Raw genomic sequence first — 6,000 nt, forward strand, 5'->3', positions numbered from 1 at the left:
GAGGTTTTTGAAGAACAGACAGTACCAAGTTAAGATCCCACGGAGATAACGGGGACCATACCAGAGGAGCCACATGATGAACTCCCTGGATAAAAGTGCGAATCAAAGAATGCCTAGGTAAAGGGCGTTGAAAAAACACTGCCAATACCGACACCTGGCCTTTAATAGTACCCAAGGCCAACCGCTGCTCAACCCCTATTTGGAGGAAAGCCAATATCCTAGCCACTGAAAAGGAGCGTGGATGCACCTTAATTGATTCACACTATGAGTAGCACAATTTCCACGTACGATGATAAACCTTCCTGGAGGTAGATTTTCTAGCCTTTAACAGTGTAGGAAATCACCGAGTCAGAAAGACCCCTATTTTTCATACCTGGCTTTTAACAGCCACACCATAAAAAAGCCAGCGACTGTAAAGCAGGATGGAAGATCAGCCTTTGAGACAACAGATCTTCCCTGAGAGGAAGTCTCCAAGGAGCATCGGTGACCAACCTTACCAGATCTGCATACCAATACCCGCAAGGCGAGTCTGGGGCCACCAGAATGACCGGAATCCCTTCCACCTCTATTCAGCGCAGAAGCCTCGGCAGAAGTTTCAGTGGAGGAAACGCATAGATCAGCCGATACTGACCCCAAGGAGCCACCAGTGCGTTTGGGGCATCGGCCAGAGGATCCCGAGACCTGGCTACAAACCTCTGTACCTTCTCGTTGAGCCGAGAAACTAACAAGTCTACATCAAGTCTACACCGGACACACAACAGGTGATACACCTCAGGGTGCAGGGACCATTGCCCCTGATCCTAACCTCTCAAGTAATTCGCCTGCTAGTTCTCCACTCCGGGTATATGCATGGCGGAGAGGTCTGAAACAAAATTGTGCCCATATTAAGATCTCAGGCCACCTCCCGGCCTGCCAGGACACTCTTGGTGCCCCCCTGATTGACGTAAACCAAGTCCGCGGCATTGTCTGATTGAATCCGAACTGGATAACCCTGCAGACGATTTGTCCAGTGACTCAAGCAAAGCTTTATCGCTCTGAGTTCCAGAATATTGATTGGAAGTCTGGACTCTTTCCAGATAATTCCCCCGGGCTGGACAGGCTGGCATCCGTGGGTACCACGGTCCAATACAGTGGAAGGAAGGGCTTGCCCTGACACAGGGCCAAGGAACGGAGCCACCACAGAAGAGCACTTCTTGTGTTTTGACTCAACCGAATCAGATTGTCCAGAGATTTTGGATCCTTGTTCCACTTGACAAGAATACCTCTTTGCAGAGGTCTCATGTGGAACTGAGTAAACGGAACCGCCCAAAGGTAGACAACATCAGGCTTAGAGCTCGCATACAAGTCTGCAATGAGGACAGAGTGCTGGATAACAGCAACCAAAATCGCCCTCTGCAACTTTTGCAGCTTTTCCGGGGCAAAAAAAAAAAACACCCTCTCAGAGGCTGAATCCAGATTAAGTCCCAGATAAACCATTTTGGAAGCTGGGACCAGAGCAGATTTTCTGAAATTGATGGTCCAACTAAACTCTTGCAGAGTCCGTGCAGTGATTGACAGATCGCCATCCAGAACTGAGTGGGAGTCTGCTCTTAAGAGGAGATCGTCCAGGTACGCTAGTACCGCAATCCCCCGCTGTCACAGTAATGCCAATACCAGAGCCAACACGTTGGTGAAGACCCCGGGGGCGGAGGCGAGACCAAAGGGTAATGCCACAAATTGATAATGTTCCTCTCCTACCGCGAAGCGAAGAAAATTCTGGTGTCCAGCGTAAATAGGGATGTGCAGATATGCATCCTCGATATCGATAGAGGCCAAAAAGTCCTCTTCGTTTAGGAACGCCTAGTCAGATGGGAGTCAGACTTGACTGTCCTGTGTGTACCTGTTCCCATGGAGGCGGACAGGCATTCCTGCGGTTGTGGGCTCCCCCTCCACGGCCCAAGTGGCCTGACAGCAGCGCAAGGCCGACAGGTGCTTGCCACCTGCTAAATTCGGCGACTAATGCTTGGCTGGGGCTGGGTAGCTGGGCAACTGCGGGCCCCCGGGCAACTGCCTAGCCTGCCCATTCGGTAAAATGGCCCTGTCTGTACCTGCACGAAGCGATTCAGAGCCTTGAGGTCCAGAATTGTATGCACTTTCCCTTCTTTCCTGGGAACAGTAAACAGGTTTGAATAAAACCCTTGAAGTGTACCCTTTGTGACAGCAGATCTTGTACCGCCTCTCGTAGATCCCTTAACCAATCTGAGGATTGGCGTAGATTGGACAGGAAAAATCTGTCTGGCGGTCGGGACCTGAATGCGATCGGACCTAGCAGCTCGTGGACCCATTTGTCCTGAATCAAGGAGGTCCCTGGTTTCGGACAGAAATCAAAGACGTTCCTCCACCCCAGATACGGGTGAGGGAGTCCCTTCACGCAGACAAAGATGTGTCCGCAGATATGGAGGGGCCTGTTCTCGGCTTACCTGACCACATCTTCTTGAAACCCCTAGATGACCTAAATGGCTTAGGTCCTTTCTCCTGTGTGCACGAAGGGTGCCGCCTGTGTGCTGAAAAATAAGGGTCCCGTCTATTACGCAGGGACTTGCCCTTAATGGATAGAAGAAGAATACTCTTCCCACCTGTGGGTTCTTTAAAAAGTTCATCCAACAAAGACCCAAATAGGTGGTCCCCTGTAAAGGGGAGATCTGATAAAGCCTTTTTAGAAGCCTGGTCCGCAGACCAGCTTTTTAGCCACGCCATGCGTGGTTACCATTATTGCGTTTAGAGCAACTCCACTGACTCGCAACAATTTTGGCACAGTAGGTTGGAAGAGGGAGTACCTTGCCACTTTTAGGGGATCTGCAGGCCCCGAGGGGACCAGCGCCCCCCATGTTAAAAATTTTCTGCACCGATACAATCAGTGCATCCACCAGCGCCCTTGCATGCGCATGTGTATTAAATAAAGCAATCATCCTCACCGCAGAGCACCCAAAGTGCGTGGACGCAGACCCAGTAGAGTCGCTATATGCTAAGCTCACCCTGAGAGCATAATAAGCAGGGGAGGTTGCCGACCACAGTCCTTCAAGGAGACACCGGCTAAAGTTCCACAAAAAGACCCACCATAAATTACATAAAAGGACATAGCCCCCTATAAAGGGAAAGAGGGGGCCCGCTGTGACGCAGGCAAAGTTCCCCTCATACAACAATGCCCCCACGGCGCCAGGCAGTCCATATGTACACTCCCCTGCTGAAGGGGGGGGGGGGGGAGGATGGATGCCCATCTGCTGCTCTATCACCCTGGTCAGCAGCTCAAACAGCCTGGTCAACAGCTCAGTCAGCGAGCCACGAGTAGGCTGCAATCTTGCGGCCTAAATTTGGGGCCCGATCTGGTCACGTGTCCGCCATCAGCTCTGTCAGCTTGATCAGCAGCTTGGACAGCCTTGTCAGTCACCCGGACAGCTTGGTCACTCAGACAGCCAGCTCCGTCAGCCTTGAGTAGGCCGCAAGCCGTGGCCTTCATTTTCGGCACAATCGGGCCGCGTGATGCACCCCCCAGTCAGCTCGGTCAGGCACTTCATCTCGGTCAGCTTGGTCAGGACATTAGGTCAGATACCCGGACAGCCGCAAGTAGGCCACAAAGCCACTGACTAATTTTCGGCCCAACCCAGACACGTGAGGCGCAGACCCGCAAAGGAAGAAAAATCTGCTCCCCCAAGCCTATAATCACCGCAGGGAGCCCAAAGGACATCCCTGTCCCAGTCACTAACCCCCAGGGGGCTGGGAACTTGCTCAATGACCCCAGTGTGCGATCCAGGCAGCCTGGTCAACAACAACCGCAACCACCCCACCCCCCTTACTGGAGCAAGTGGCAAAGCCAGCTTCTACAGAATCTCACAAAAGTGAGTACACCCCTTACATTTTTGAAAATATTTTATTATATATTTTCATGTGACAACACTGAGGAAATGACACTTTGGGCCTAATTCATAGTACCGCTATTTGGCTAACGCCGGGATTTTTGCGAACCGGAGAATCTGAACGTATGAAATCGGTATTCAAAGTACAGCGGGTGGCCAATAACGTCTAGTGTTAGATTCATCAAGATGCTACAAGGTCAGAGCGTGACTTAAAAACAGGTCAGCTAAAAGCTCGACTAATGTTTTGCCAAATTTTTTTGAGTACCCCCAAAAATCCCAAATCAATGTGGAAGGTGTGGGAGCTCATTTGGAGATGAATAGCTTTTAAACTGTGTCAAAAACTGACCTAGAAAGAGAGATTTCTGCAAAAGTGTAGAAAGTAAAAATAGCTCCTCAAGTCCCGAGCTGCAAAAGAGCGAATGTGCGCATGCGCAACGCCAACTAAGCTCCAAAAAGTTCCGCTTGACCAAACTCAAGCATGCAGATTGTTGAATAAGAATGAAAAATCCGCTGTCTCGCCCATGTAAAATGGAAAGAACTGGCGGATTAGAAAAAAAGCACATAGTTTATTCCTTAGTAAACACCATCACATTACCACGTTCTACACACCTTTCCTGCTCAATCATATTTCACTAGAACAATGTTACATCGAACCTCCACATTATCTAGGGTATCCCACAAAATATTTAATCGGGAAACACGTACCCACATGGAAGAAAAAAATATTAAAAATATATTGTTAAGATTTGGGCCATATGAAATATATTAGACAAAATTTTGGTCTCTAAATATATTGGAAATACATATTTCTTCCATATGGGTATGGCCAAGCTTTAGCATTTTAGTACACATTTTCCTGCAGGTATATCCCCATACTTGGCTAATTAGCAAAGTGTGTTAAAGGAACAAATATAGCTCTATCTCTCAATCTTGCTAGATATTGAATTTATGTGACATCTTTTGGATTTAGTTAATGTCTTTATATTAAGAGTTTGGTCATACACATGGCTATGTTAAACAATAGCAAAAGTATTGATGCAAGCATTTGGAGGGTTTGAAAACCTCCAATTGTTGCCCATACAGAGGGCTCATTCTGGATTTGAACTCACAAACCTACAGCAGGAAGGCAGACTCCCTAATCATTGTGCTATATCTCAGTCCTTACAATTCCACACTTATTAGCCTATGTTCACATTTTGGCGTGGTTATTATGGACCTTTTTAAGGGCTTTTCCCCAGGCGTTTTTAAGGTCTTTATAGCAGGCAATTCACAGGCGTTTTACATGCGTTTTTTGTGCAGGCGTTTTTAGATTGATTAGAGACCAATGGGAAACGCGAGTAATCTGCCCAAAAAGAAGCGCATGTACTTTTTTGAGCGTTGGGCGTTTTGCTCACGGCCTCAAAATGCTCAGATGTGAACAGGGTCCATCTCTGTAAGTATTTATTGGTTTTAACAGAATTGTGTATTGTTTAGTCAATCTGCACATGTATCTGAATATTCTGGGATCTTTGTCGATGTATATGGTATAAATGTTGTACAAGGTTCATGTTTGCATTTTTTTTCCATTTGTGTGGTTTCACTGGGATACCGTGGAGACTGTGCCCAAAAAATGTCATGTTAAATGTTTAAGCTGTGTATCCTGTTTGTAATAAACATTGATGGTGGTGGGAGGGCATGTTTCAAATGTCTTTACCAAACATTGTTCATGTGTATAAATAAAAATTTATTTTGGTCTCCACAAATGAATGTGATCATTTATTTGCTATGTTTGTTATACATGCAGATTGTGTCTAGGCGCTGTTTTTTTTTTTTGTTCGTGAATTTGCAAAGATTAGAAACAGCGTTCTCACATTTCTAAAGTCAACCGGAAATTACACTATTATTGGTTGCACACGTTTCCGGAATGTGTACAGTTCCTCCCGCACTTCTGAGAAACATGGCGCCAGCGCTCTATACTGCAGAAGTCGTGGCGTTCATGTGCAAGGTGGGGAGGGGGGGGGAGTGGTGTGTGTGTGCACGAACATGAATGTGCGACATTGTCGCCTATCTAGCGGGTATGCACGTAATTTTTGGTTGAGTGATACTTTCCCAACTGCGTGCACTTTCT

The sequence above is a fragment of the Pelophylax lessonae genome, assembly GCF_965119305.1.
Source record: "Pelophylax lessonae genome assembly, chromosome: 6".
Lineage (NCBI taxonomy): Eukaryota > Metazoa > Chordata > Amphibia > Anura > Ranidae > Pelophylax > Pelophylax lessonae.